The sequence below is a fragment of the Rhinoderma darwinii genome, chromosome 3, assembly GCF_050947455.1.
Source record: "Rhinoderma darwinii isolate aRhiDar2 chromosome 3, aRhiDar2.hap1, whole genome shotgun sequence".
Classification (NCBI taxonomy): Eukaryota; Metazoa; Chordata; class Amphibia; order Anura; family Rhinodermatidae; genus Rhinoderma; species Rhinoderma darwinii.
The window spans coordinates 314,603,417-314,618,587 of NC_134689.1; the positions used below are offsets into that span (position 1 = coordinate 314,603,417).

At 43.6% G+C, this 15,171-nt stretch overlaps 1 long non-coding RNA gene across 1 annotated transcript in view; it reads right to left on the reverse strand.

The window, feature by feature from the left end:
• The window catches only part of LOC142748152 (uncharacterized), a 96,269-nt gene extending 81,671 nt beyond the window's left edge, over positions 1-14,598 (reverse strand). Inside the window, exons 1-2 of the long non-coding RNA XR_012882154.1 lie at positions 14,335-14,598; positions 9,290-9,390 (exon numbers count right to left, since the gene is read on the reverse strand). This is a non-coding gene — a long non-coding RNA (uncharacterized LOC142748152). The remainder of the gene's footprint in view (positions 1-9,289; positions 9,391-14,334) is intronic.
• Between the last annotated feature and the right edge of the window lie 573 nt (positions 14,599-15,171).

The following is a 15,171-nucleotide window of genomic DNA, read 5'->3' on the forward strand; positions in this document are numbered from 1 at the left end:
AACTCCGCTATGCAACTGAGTCGTGGAACGCACGGCATGACCCACACGTCCATTGTACTACGATTCATCTGGCACATGCTCAGTAGACTATTACTCCAAACCTGATAAGTAATATTCAATATCTATAGGGTTTTATTATTTATAGTATTTTCGATAACTTTAGAAGAGCAATCGTGACCTATTTTATAGGAGGGGGATATATTAAATGTGGGATTCCGATGTCCCCTATTCAGGTATATGGTTTCCTTGTTTGAGACTACCAGGAGTGGTGGGACGATCCCAAACATTTATTCAACATACATACTTGCAAATGTTCATTAATTTATACATTTAATATCCCATATTTTGGGCAGATCACGATTGCTCTTCTAAAGTCATCGAACTTAATCACTTGATTGTGGATCATTATGGTCTGTGTATTTATATGTGCACTGTTCACTGATTGTTATGCTTGAGAAAGGCCCCATGGAGTAGGTCTGAAACATTGCATGTGGTGAATAAACCCCTATTTTTCACAAACCAAGGAGTGCTGTCTCATGTTTTGGAAGATTATATATATATATATATATATATATATATATATATATATATATATATATATATATATATATATATACATTTAAACATTAAAAGTAGAACAATGATCTTTTTCCATTTTGTAATATTGCTGTGTCTATAGCGATACGAACTATAAAATTGTAACGGTATTAAACCCTACATGGTGAAGGCTGTAAGAAAGAAAAAATGTTGGAATTGCTGTTTTTTTAGTCATCTTGCCTCCCAAAAACATGGAATAAAAAGTGATCAAAAAGCCATATGCACCCCAAAATGGTACCACAAGTTTTTTTTATTTGTAAACATAGTAAAACATGAAAAAATAAAATAAAAACACATAAAATCAAAACCTAAAAAATCAATGATCGAATTGTCGTTTTTGTCATTTTCTATTCTACAGAACATATTTCTTTTAAAGTGTTTCCGTACATTATATAGTACAATATATGGTGCAACTGAAAAATAAAATTAGTCTCGCAAAAAACAAGCCCTCATATGGCTGTCCACAGAAAAATAAAAAAGTTATGGCGCTTGGAAGGCGAGTATTAAAAAAAATGAAAATAAAAACTGGCTGCGGTGGGAAGGGGGTAAGTATATATGAGAGAATTCAACTTTCTAATACAAAAAATCATTAAAATTGAAAGGTCCTCAGTAGTTAATACTTTTTAATGGCTATCTGAAAATATAATGACACATAGCAAGCTTTGCTGACTACATAGGTCTCTTCATTAGAAATGGTTTATCACAAAATCTGAAGTCACATATATATACACAAACGGACAGAGAAATTGTGTGATAAATGAGACAAATGATATAAAGCAGAACCATCTATATACTGTTGGTTGGTGAGTAAACAGTTGTCCCTGAAAATAGTTGAAGATGCTCATAGATAAGGACTGGAGTGTGAAAGTTGTATTGTCCTCTGAGCTCTGGTCCATGGTTGTGATGCCCCAACAAGACCTGACGGGCACATTCCTTAAGTAATGTAGAATTACATAAATCTATAAAAGGTATCAAGTACTGAGGACTCTCAAATTTCATCTTTTCTATCTGCTAACTAACTGGGTACAAATGTAATTTTTCCTTTGATGTCCAAAAGCAGATTTACTAAATAGGCGAAGGTCTTTCCTGCATCCAATATTGCATCGACTCTCAAAACTTTCACTCATGTTCTTATATTTAGCAGACCAGTGTGCATGGAGCTTATATGACTCCAAGCGAGTCCCTATGGCTTCTTACTACAGATTAGTCGGCACTCAATGTACCGCTGTATGGCAGTCCGGGGGGGGACGGGACGGCACCATATTCCGGAGATAATCTCCTCTAGAAGCAATGCTTCTAGGGAAGAAAACCTTCATAACATAGCATCCAATAGAACAAGACTTGATTTTATTTTTTCAGGGTTCTTTATGAATCTAACATATAAATGTCCATATACCTCTGTATAAAATCGCAGGCATAAGGAAGTAGAGCATAGCCCCTTAGAATTCTATGAGCACCTTATTATACCTCCACACAGCTTGAAACTTGTATGCGCTGTAATATAACTATGAGGATAAGCCTTAAAGTTTGTGTGAGTTATTCTTTCAAAATTCTGCTAATAAAAAAAATCTATAAAAGTCATAAAACTGCACCGTTATTTTCTGAAGATAATTCAGTATTTGTAATTAGAGATGAGCAAACCGGGACAACCGAACCCGGTTTCGGTCCGAACATCGGGAAAAGTTCGGTTCGCAGCGAATCCGAACTTCACCGGGTTCGGCCGAAAACGTTTTGACCGAACCCGGCGGATATAGTCACTGTCCAGGGTGCTGAAAGAGTTAAACGATCGGCAGTAACTGTTTCAGTACCCTGGACAGGGACTTACGATCACAATATACATCAACGTGTAAAAAAAATAGAAGTTCCTACTTACCGATAACTCCCTGCTTCTTCCTCCAGTCCGACCTCCCGGGATGACGATTCAGTCCAAGTGACTGCTGCAGCCAATCACAGGCCAATCCAAGGTTGCAGCGGTCACATGGACTGCCGCGTCATCCGGGGAGGTCGGACTGGATGTCGAGAGGGACGCGTCACCAAGGCAACGGTGACGCGTCCCTCTCTTGACATCCAGCCCGATTGTGATTGGCTGCAGAAACAGATGACCTTCTTGTGAGATATTGAGGTCAACCACCTGACAATGAAACCGCTGCAATGTCCCTCCAATTCTTTAGAATAAGTTAATAAAAGCATAATGAGAAAAGGCAATAACAGAAGTAATAGTAAAACAGAAAATTGAAGGATAAAACCGTAATTACTTCTCGTGGTGCAACCATGAAAACACCTTATTGTTAACAGCTTTATTTTACATGTGTCTATACACAAGCTAAACATTTGTCAGTCATTGTTAAAAATGTCTTACTGCACACAGCTCCGCCATGAGCATTGAGCCTATACAGAGGCAGACATCGTCCTTGTACCTCTGTACTATGTAGCTATAGGCACTCCGTGTACTATTACAGGTTACCTTCATATCAGGCTGCAGCCAATCACAATCAGGCTGGATGTCAAGAGAGGGACGCGTCACCGTTGCCTTGGTGACGCGTCCCCCTCTTGACATCCAGTCCGACCTCCCGGGATGATGATTCAGTCCAAGTGACCGCTGCAGCCAATCACAGACCGCTGGCCTGTGATTGGCTGCAGCCTGTGATTGGCCTGTGATTGGCTGCAGCGGTCACATGGACTGAATCGTCATCCAGGAATGTCGGGCCGGATGTTGAGAGGGACGCGTCACCAAGGCAATGGCCGGGAGACCGGACTGGAGGAAGCAGGAAGTTCTCGGTAAGTATGAGCGTCTTTTTTTTTTTACAGGTTACTCTATATTCTGATCGGAATTCACTGTCCAGGGTGCTGAAACAGTTACTGCCGATCAGTTAACTCTTTCAGCACCCTGGACAGTGACTATTTACTGACGTCGCCTAGCAACGCTGCCGTAATGACGGGTGCACACATGTAGCCACCCGTCATTACGGCAGCTCCATAGACTTCTATGGGCTGCCCGTGCCGGACATGTTCTATCTTTTTCAACGGCACGGGCACCTTCCCGTAAGAAAACGGGAAGGTACCCGTGGCCAATAGAAGTCTATGAGCCTGTTATTACGGGTCGTAAATACGACCCGTAATAACTGGAGTTTTTACGGTCGTGTGCATATATGCAGATGAGCTTTGAAATGGACAACTGGGCGTTTTTTTTTCGTTATGTCCAACTGGGCGTGTATTGTGTTTTTAACTGGGCGTGTTTATGTGTATGACGCTGATCAATCAGTGACCAGTCAGCGTCATACACTCCTCAACATCTGCACGCTCCTCTCCTGAAATATTCTGTGCTGCTGTGAACTCTGCTCTTACCATTACGCAGCTCTCAGTCTGTTACCTCTCCTCCTCCTGTGATTGGCTGCAGCGGCCGCGGCAGCCTGTGATTGGCTGCAGCGGCCGCGGCAGCCTGTGATTGGCTACAGAGGCGACATGGATGAAATGTCATCGCTGGAGGCCGGACAAGAGGAATGTAAGTTTTTTTTATTACATTAAAATTTTATTTTCCGCGCGCCGAGCATGGTACTGTCAAGGTTGCTGAAAGAGTTAGTGCAGCCCATTAACACTTTCAGCACCCTGGACAGTACCATGCTCGGCGCACGGAAATTACAGGTTCGGTCAGAACTAGTTCGGTCCGAATCGAACTTTTTCGTGAAATTCGGCGAATCAGCCGAACCAAACTTTTCATAAGTTCGCTCATCTCTATTTGTAATGCTGTGGTGAGCTTCATCTATACTAGTAAACCAAATCAGTTTCCGCATTGCCCATTGGGAAAAGTCTCTGAGACACAAAACAAACTCATGTTTGATACGTCCAATAGAACTACACTTATTTACCATCAAACACATAAATACGATCATGTATCAAGTCTGCCCGTCTGGGCTGTCAGACGGGCAGACTTGATACATGATCGTATTTATGTGTTTGATGGTAAATAAGTGTAGTTCTATTGGACGTATCAAACATGAGTTTGATGACTGAAGCATCCTCAAAGGCTCATAAATAGATCAATAGCAAGGAAAGCAAAATCAGCTAAAGAGAACTAAAGATATACAGTCAATATGGACATTTATAGTTTATGGATAGGAAACTTGCATTTGAGTCTTAGTTGCATTTAATACAAATTGTAGGTTCACATGTGGAGTAGCGGTTACAGAGGTAGCAATCTCAACTGGGCTCCACACCTGCGGACATCCTGCCAGAGCAGACCCGTGGAGAGTGTTGCCTACAAGCTGTGGCACTTTCCTTACTAGAAACGAGCGAATTTCCTGAAATTAATTTGAAGTCCGAACCATTTTAATCAATGGTCCGATTTGATTCGGTCCAAATAAATTTGCTTCAAATCTCAAGTGCCCACATTCCCCATGTCTGACTTTCTGATGTGTTCTAGGACTGAAGGGGTTGGCCACTCCTGTTTTCACTAATGTGTGAGAAACAGCATTATGTGCCACTTACTAAATTACTTCCATTATGTGCTATGCTCAGATAGGGGGCACCTTACAGTATGTAGAGAAGGCTGTACTACCAAGAGGTGGTGATTCCCAGAGGCAGACATTGGCACTGATCTTCTAATAACTATGTATTAGTTAGTGGCACATAATGCTGATACCTGCACATTAGTGAAAATAAAGTGGGAAAACTGCTTTAACGGTAAGACAGTATTATTGTGGCAGCCATTTTGCCGCAATTCGTGCACCGTGAACCGCAAAAGTTTACGATTTCACATATCCAAATCTTTTGATTTGATTTGTATAGAATCAATTCGCTCATCTCTACTCCTAATTTCTATCTTCTGCTGCCGATTTCTAGTAATAGGCACTTAACCCTTGCATCCTGTATCATACTCCAGAGCTGCATTCACAGTTCTGCTGGTTGTCATTGCAAACAGTTGATAAATCAGCTCATCAGTTAGAGCTCATCCACACGTAGCAGAAATTGCTGCGTATTTTCCGTCCGGAATTGCGGATGGAAAATACGCTGCAGAATACAGAAGCAGCAAAGTGGGTGAGATTTAACAAATCTCATCCACATGCTGCGTAAATATTCCGAGCACAAATTGACCTGCAGTGCGTATTATTCAGACCGCGGCATGTCAATTCCTGCGGCGCAAAGTGGACTGAATTGCTGCATTTTTCAGAGGAGATGTTACCATCTACCAGCAGTTTGAAAAACGCCGCAAAATTCGCACCATTTTCTGAAATTAAAAACGCAGGAAGTGGTGCGTTTTTGACACAGCAGAAAATCTGCTACTTTCAACGGAATTGCTGCAGAATGTATGTTTTGAGTTGTGTATTAACTCAATTTTATAAGGCACCACACACAAGTTTACATAGAGACTGGTCATATCTTATTTACATTTGTATGATCCTATTGTGCCCTCTGGTGGACACCATGCAAATGACGTAGTCAGAAACAAAATAAAATAGGGCAGATTTACAATTTCTGTCTTTTTTTAAAGCTTGCTAATTCTGTGATTTTATTTTTGAATAAGTCATTCATTTGGCGCACGGGAGTATATAATTTTAGCGTATTGGTAAATGTGCCAACCTGCGTCAGAACACCATCTTATGTGATGGTCTCAGTTTAAACCAAATATGTGATGGTCTCAGTTTAAACCAAATAGGTTAAGGTATAATTTGCGCAAAATATTTGAGATAAAAACAAACTTTAAACCTTCATAAATGTGGTTAAATCTTACTCACCATAACTACAGACAGGACAAGGACAGGTGGAAAAGATCTGTGGTATTTGTTTGGCACTGCTGGGGAGGTATGTTGTGCTGCACTGTGGTATTTGTTTGGCACTGCTTGGTAGGTGTTTTGTGCTGCACTGTGATGTTTGTATGGCGCTGCACTCTGGTGTTTAGTGCTGCTAGGGGATAATATCGGTGCTGTGCAGCCCCGGCATCATCATGGATTGGCTCGTGAGGTCCAAGCAAAAAAAAGTTTAAGAAGTCCTGTATTAAAGTATACGTCTACCTTTGAACACTTTTTTTTATTACAAAGAATTAATCAATTTATCCGTTTTAAGTACTTTTTATTAATTAGTTACAGTCTATATTATAATTCAGATCTGAAAGGCAAAAAAAAACTTTCCTAAAACAGGTTTTCCGAGATCTGTTGTTTTTGCCAAAACACATATGGAGGGAACACATATTGCAAATTCAGTAATATAAATAAGCTAATATTTATCCAAATATACTTACAGAGAACCTTTCACCTCCCAATACATGTACAGTTGAGTGCAGCATGTAATGGGGAGGGCTGCACAAACCCTGGGGCACTTTAAAAAATATTCTACCTCGCTCCGTTATTTAGATATCGGTGCCGTTATATTTGGCGCCCGATATTTAAATAACCCCCTGAACAGTGAACGGGGCGTGTACTGGCAAGGGGGCGTGTTACTATGGCTGTGACACTGTCCAATCAGATATGGACAGTGTTACAGCAAGAGCGAGGAATGAGAGTGTGTGCACATGCACACGCTCTCACTCTTCAGCTTTCAAGATTGGCAAGGGGGCGTGTCTCTGCTATGGATAGTGCTGTGGAGAGGAGAGCGCTTACACCGTCCGTAGCAGACCAGACCAGTTCGGCAGACAATACAAGACTGATCTCTCGCAAGAGCTAAAGAGATGAGAGCGCGCTCAGGGGTGAACCTAGCCTGTCTGCCGCCTGAGGCGAACTATAAAAAGGCGCCCCCCCCCCCAAATCTATCGGAGTTTTCTCATTCCTAGCTTTACACATCGAACACGCAATATATACATTTTTTAAATAGGAAAGCATTTGATGTTTATTTGTTAGGCCCTGTTCACATGGAGTATTTTGACGATTTTTTGGGCGCGGAAACCGCTACCCAAATACCAGCCGAAAATGCCTCCCGAGAAAGAAGGGACATGCCATATCTTCGCGCGTTTACGCCTCTGACCTCCCATTGACATCAATGGGAGGAAGAGAAAGTGTATTTCACTGAGTTTTTTGCCCGTAGCACTCAATGGCCGCGAGCGAAAAACGCAGTGAAAATCGCGGCAAACGACGTGCAGGAAGGACAAAATTTGCCTCGAAATCCCAAACAGAATTTTGAGGCAGAATTTTCCTCCTGCAAAAAACTCAGTGTGAACACAGCCTTAAAGTGCTGTTTGAAGTATGGAAAATATTTAAAGATTTAGGGTATGTTCACACGGCCTATTTACGGACGTAAATCGGGCGTTTTTGCCCCGAATTACGTCTGAAAATAGCGCCTCAATAGCGCTGACAAACATCTGCCCATTGAAAGCAATGGGCAGACGTTTGTCTGTTCACACGAGGCGTAATTTACGCGCCGCTGTCAAATGACGGCGCGTAAATAGACGCCCGCGTCAAAGAAGTGACCTGTCACTTCTTTGGCCGTAATTGGAGCCGTTATTCATTGACTTCAATGAATAGCAGCGCCAATTACGTCCGTAATGGACGCGGCGTTCAAGCGCCAGCACATGCCGTTACGGCTGAAATTATGGGGATGTTTTCAGGCTGAAACATCCCCGTAATTTCAGCCGTTACGGACGCCCTCGTGTGAACATACCCTTATTCTTACTGGCAATCAGTGCAGTGCAAATAGTACAGTCTGCCCTGCACGGCCCCATATCTCTCCTCGGCAGCCAGTCTCATTTGTGGCATCACTCTCTGCAATTACATTCAGGCCAGTCCAGGACAGATCGCGCTTAGCACTGTTTTGAAGCGGCACGTCCTGGGCTGGTTTCTTTGCTCTACCTGCTGTATTGTAGTGGTCTGCCTGTGATGACTTGATGCCAGTGGTGGATTCATATGATCTTTGGCCCTGGGTTGTACACAAGTTATGGGCCCACATACCACACGTAAGTATCACCTACATGTCAAAGTGCATCACATGCCACGCTGCAGACTGTCTCTTAGCCTGATCATCTGCTGCCACACTCACTTCCCCACAGCCCACACCACAGTAATTTACATAGATTGTAAAACCAACATTACAAATAATACCCCCATACTGTTACTGAATAATACCTCCATACTGTTACTGAATAATACCTCCATACTGTTACTGAATAATACCTCATACTGTTACTGAATAATACCCCCATACTGTAACTGAATAATACCCCATACTGTTACTGAATAATACCCCCATACTGTTACTGAATAATACCCCCATACTGTTACTGAATAATATCCCATACTGTTACTGAATAATACCTCCATACAGTTACTGAATAATACCCCCATACTGTTACTGAATAATACCCCCATACTGTTACTGAATAATATCCCATACTGTTACTGAATAATACCTCCATACAGTTACTGAATAATACCCCCATACTGTCACTGAATACTACCCCCATACTGTTACTGAATAATATCCCCATACTGTTACTGAATAATACCCCCCATACTGTTACTGAATAATACCCCCATACAGTTACTGAATAATACCCCCATACTGTTACTGAATAAAACTACCAAACCATGATCACATATTACTACAACATAGTGTCAGAAAATACCCACCATACTGTTAGTGAATAAAACACTATATATAGACCAATATTACCACCATACAGTGACCTTATAGCGGTAGATGCCAGTTATACACAAGATATCTGCAGACCATATAAGTGTTTACAGTATAGTTATATCGAGTGACTCACAGGTAACCTCTTCTCAGATTGAAGTCGCTCACTTTCACCTTTTCTTCTTTATCCAGCCAAGACCGCAATGACAACTTCTCCCGTACACGATTTCCTAAGCCCTGCAGAATATGACACAGATATCTTTGACTCCTTGCTTTTCTAGCGCACTCCCTAACTATTCCCTACCTCTACACAAACTCCCTATACATACTATACTAGGTGCCCCATACAGTAATAGTACACACACCCTTTTGTTCCCCCAAAGGCCCCACACAGTAAGTGCTACTTTTGTTCCCCTACACAGTGTTAGTGTCCCCTTTATAACTTACTCAGTGATAGAGCCACTTTTAGGGCCCTCACCCAGTAATAGAATTCCCACTCAGTACTAATACCCCTTTATGTCCCCACAGAAATAATGTCTCCACTCAGTAGTAATGCAGCCTTTTATGCCCCCATTCAGTACTAATGCTACTTTTTCTGCCACACTCAAATGCCTGCTTTATGACCCCACAATAAGGATGCCCCCTTTTGTATGCCACTTTTTATGCCCCCTTTTTATTACCTAATAGACTTATGAATTTTAACTGAGTTCCGTGGCCCGGCGTGGATGGCATGATGCAGTGATGTCATCGTGCCGGGCAGTTGACGTCATCAGCATGCTCCCGATCTCTTGTAGGCCTCAGGTCTAATCCAGGCTGTGGCCTACAAGAGCAATCGGCGGAGCAGGGAGCCAATGGCCAGGGGTTGGCTGGCAAATTTTAGTCTGCGGGGCAAGCACACAGCACTGGCCCAAGAGTAGCGGCCCATTCTGGGGGCACTGGGCAATTGGCGAGTTTGCCCTCCTAACAAGGCTGCGGAAGAACTCTGCTACCTGTCAACAGAAAAATCATCCGCCAGTAGGAAAAATGTTTCTTGATAGCGGAGTACAAGAAAGCCTCACCTGGGAATTAGACTTTTTTGTACTCCGCCATGGGGAAACATATTTCCCGCTGGCGGATGACTTTTCAGTTGACAGGAAGCAGAGTTACATGAAGGGGAATTATTTTTCCTTGACCTCTAGTTTCTATTGTGGCAAATGTAAGTTTTTAAAATTTTTATACTGCTTTTTTTTGGTAGGTTCCGCAAGAGCGTTTGGACTACGTCGTAGATTCATTGGACTACTTTGATGATCTAGTTTTAAAAAAAAAAAAAAATGGTGAAAGAGGGTTGCATGGGGGAGTTTAGATTTCAATAAAAAAGTTTTTCTTATGTCTGTTATTTTTAATACTTTATTATGGCCTTAGTAATGGCTGCTGTCTGATTGAGAGCGTCCATTACTAAGGGGCTTAGTGTTAGCCAGTAAAAAGGCTATCACTAACCCCTATTATTACCCCAGTTCTCACTGCCGCGAGAGGAGTACGATCCAGTACCCGACCATCTGAAGCGACGGTAAGGCAGCAGGGCGGTCACAGGCTGGGAAGGGATAAAAAAACGTGGCCCTTCCCACGCTGGTGATGCTAGGCTGCTGCTGCTTCATTGTATCTGGCTGGTTATGAAAAATAGCAGGAACGTGGGGTCTTTTAAAAAAAAAAAATAATAGAAAAAAATTACGTGAGATCCCCTCCATTTTTCATAACCAGCCAGATACAATAAAGCAGCAGCAGCCTAGCATTACCAGGGTGGGAAGGGCCATGGTTTTTGGCCATTCCCAGCCTGCGGCCACCCCAGTACCCGCCCTTCTCTTCAGACGGTCGGGTGCTGGATCGTACCCAGCTCTTCCCGGTACTCCTGGTGGCGGTGGGTACCGGGGTAATAATAGGGGTTAGTGATAGATAGCCTTATTACTGGCTAACACTAAGCCCCTTCTTAGTAATGGACGCTCTCAATCAGACAGCTGCCATTACTAAGGCGGTAATGAAGTATTAAAAACAGAGACATAAAGACATTTATTTTATTGAAATGACAACTCTTCCACACAATCCACTTTAACCATTTTATTTAAAAAAAGAAATAAAGCTTAAATCAGCGAAGTAGTCCAACGAATCTACGACGTAGTCCAAATGGTCCAGCGGAACCTGCAAAACAAAAATTAGCAGTATGAAAAATAAACATAAAGCTGGCTGCCCCCACAGACGTACAAACATATGAATAAATAGCTACCTTCGGAAACATATTAAAATACTTAGAAAAATTAGGCCAATAAAATAAAACATATCAAATAAAAAAATAAAAAATTATAACACCTTTCTTTTAAAGAGAACCTTTCACCTCCCCATCCATGTGCAGCTGAGTGCAGCATGTAATGGGGAGGGCTGCACAAACTCTGGGGCACTTTACATTTTTTTCCTGGCCTCCTTCGTTATTTAGATATCGGTGCTGTAATATTTGGCGCCCGATATTTAAATAACCCCCTGAACTGTCAATGGGGAGGCAATTGGCAAGGGGGCGTGTAACATCGCTGTGACACTGTCCAATCAGCTACGGTCAGCGTTACAGCAAGAGCTGGAGAGAGAGCGCGTGCGCGCAGCTCCGCCACCACTAAGGAACACAAGAGGAGAAGAAGAGTGTGAATTCTTCTTCTTCTGTTTCATGGCATCGGAGCTGTGCGCGCACGCACGCTCTCACTCTTTAGCTCTCGGCAGACAAGGACGACAAGACTGATCTCTCACCTGAGATCACAGTCTTGTACTTGCCTGCCGAGAGCTGAAGAGTGAGAGCGTGCGTGTGCACATGATCTCCTCTCTCCAGCTCTTGCTGTTGACATTGTCCGCAGCGGATTGGGCAGTGTCACAGCGATGTTACACGTCCCCTTGCCAATTACCGCCCCATTGGCAGTTCATGGGGTTATTTAAATATCGGGCGCCAAATATTACAGCACCGATATCTAAGTATGGAAAGAGGGTAGGAAAAAAAATGTAAAGTGCCCCAGAGTTTGTGCAGCCCTGACCATTACATGCTGCACTCAAATGCAAATCTGTGGGCAGGTGAAAGATTCTCTTTAAAGTGTAACAACTTTTTTAAAAAATGTTGACATGTCAGAAGTTTTGATCAGTGGGGGCCGAGCACTGAGACACCTCCACTAGTCGCTAAAACTAAGCAGCAGAAGTGCTCGGGTGAGCGTGTGCCGCTTCAATTCTGTTTGGCTTACCTTGGAGCAGTGTACAGGCTCAATAGAAAGTCTAGGAGTCCGTACACCGCTCACTCGGCTGAAAGTCGATCATAAATGAAGCGGCACAGCGCTCACCCGAGCACTTCTGCTGCTTCATTTTAGCGATCGGTGGGGGCCTCAGTGCTCAGTCCCCCACCGATGAAAACTTCGGACATGTCACTATGATATATAAAGATATCTATTACTGCGATTGGTGCAAGCTTTAATTACTTTTTATTGAAAATGATTTGCACTTTTTGAGATACAGCTGCTTTGTATCCTGTATACAGAGCAGCTGTATATTGCGCTGAGACCTGAATCCATTAGGTCGCCCATTACCGATGACATCTAAGTTATGAACTTAGATGTGATCGGTAACAGCTTGATCCTGCAGGACTCGCTGATTCTGAATCAGTCAGTCCCGCTGACCTGACGGATACGGGATACAGCGCTATATACATTATATAATATATTTATTTTAATTAGCGGGGGCAGCTTTATGGGGAAGGATTAGTGCCTGTTCACATCAGCGTTGGCTTTCCGTTCCGGGGTTCCGTGGGAGGTTTCCGTCGGGTGAACCCCCTGCAACGGAAAGTCAAACTGAAACCACAGCTTCCGTTTCAGTCACAATTGAAATCAATGGTGACGGAAACATTGCTAATGGTTTCCGTTCATCACCATTCCGGCAGGTTTCAGTTTTTGTGACGGAATCAATAGCGCAGTCGACTGCGCTAATGGTGACGGAAACTGAAGCTGTGGTTTCAGTTTGACTTTCCGTTGCGGGGTTACCTCCGACGGAACCCCAGAACGGAAAGCCAACGCTGATGTGAACAGGCCCTAAGGCTTCTTTCACACTAGCATTAATATACGTTTACCTCTCTTCCGTCAGAGGAAGAGAGGATCAATACGTTAAACGGAAAGCAACGGCTCCATTAGAATTACCATTGCTTTCAATGGTAATTCTTTTGTATCAGTTGCTTTCCGTTTGCCTCCGTTCGCTAAGTTTCCGTTTTTTTTAAAGGAAACAAAAGTGAAGTCTGCAGAACTTTTATTTCCGTTCAAAAGAACGGAAACCTAGCGAATGGAGATAAACGGAAAGCAACGGATACAAAAGAATTACCATTGAAAGCAATGGTAATTCTAATGGAGCCGTTGCTTTCCGTTTAACGTATTGATCCTCTCTTCCTCTGACGGAAGAGAGGTAAATGTATATTAATGCTAGTGTGAACAAAGCCCAATACAAGTAAGATATTAATAAATAAATAAATTTAAAAAAAAAAACCCAACTGGGATTTGAACCAGCAACCTCCATATGTAAGGCAGACAAGCTAACCAGTACACTATAGAAAGCTGCAGTCAATGCCTGTGAAACTGTAGTACTTGAGGGTTTATTGAATGACAGGCACTATCACTCTATCCTGTCTCTCTGCTGCGTGTGGGTGGTGACTGGTCAGAGACTCACAGTCAGACTGGCTGCCGCAGCTGCTGCATGCAGTCTTCACTGTGAGTGACTGTGAGGCTCACCAGTCACTGCCCTGATTGTAGCTTTCCCACGCTGATTAAGCACAGGAAAGCTACAAAGCCAGGAGTATACTGCAGGGGGGGGGGTCGTTTTACTGACAGCAGAGGGCTCTATAGGGGGGAATTATCCCCCCACCATAGAGCCCTGACTAGTTACTATACTGGAAGGTTAGGGGGGTCTGAGCATCTGACTGACTGCTCTAAAGTGGGGGCAGAATCCCCCCTATAGAGCTCTCTGCAGTAAGTCAGACAGTCAGACGCTCAGACCCTCCCCCACCCACACTAATCGTTCCATTATAGTGATGTGAGGGCTCTATGGGGTGGATCATTCCAGCCCCATAGAGCCCTCTGCTGTCGGTAAAATGCCTACCCTGCAGTATACTCACGTCCCGGTCCCAGCAAGGCAGGCACTTACCTCGTGGTGCTGGTGCTGCTCGTCGCTCCTCCTGCAGACTTGCTCCTCTCTGGCTGTATGTACTGTGTACAGCGTCAGAGAGGAGGAGGAGTATTACAGACGTTCGGCGAGTCTGCATGGCCGGTCCAGTCCCGGGCTGAAAATGCCGCCCCCCCCCGTTTGGGTAGGTGGTGCCGCCTGAGGCCGTCGGCTCACCTGGCCTCATGGCAGGTTCGGCACTGAGCGCGCTCTCCTCTCCACAGCTCTTGCACTGTCCATAGCAGTGACATGCCCCCTTGCCAGTTTGGCAGAAGACTAATCTTGAAAGCTGAAGAGTGAGAGCGTGTGCGCGCACACACACTCTCATTCCTCGCTCTTGCTGTAACACTGTCCATATCTGATTGAACAGTGTCACAGCCATAGTAACACGCCCCCTTGCCAGTACACGCCCCTTTGACTGTTCAGGGGGTTATTTAAATATTGGGCGCCAAATATAACGGCACCGATATCTAAATAACGGAGCGAGGTAGGAAAAAAATGTAAAGTGCCCCAGGGTTTGTTCAGCCCTCCCCATTACATGCTGCACTCAGCTGCACATGTATGGGGAGGTGAAAGGTTCTCTTTAAGCAAGCACACATGCATAAATATACACACACTCCTCACAACTTTTGAAGATAGGCAAGATGCCACAGAGCTTTTTTATTCATAAAATCTGTGGCATGTGGCACAGGCATTAGACCCAGATTGAAAGCAAAGTTTTTTAGCCACATGAAACCCCAAAAATCGGATCAAGTTGTGTAGGATGATTGTGCGATACCTTCTGTTCCTCGACAAGCCAGTTATTGCTACTTATCGCAA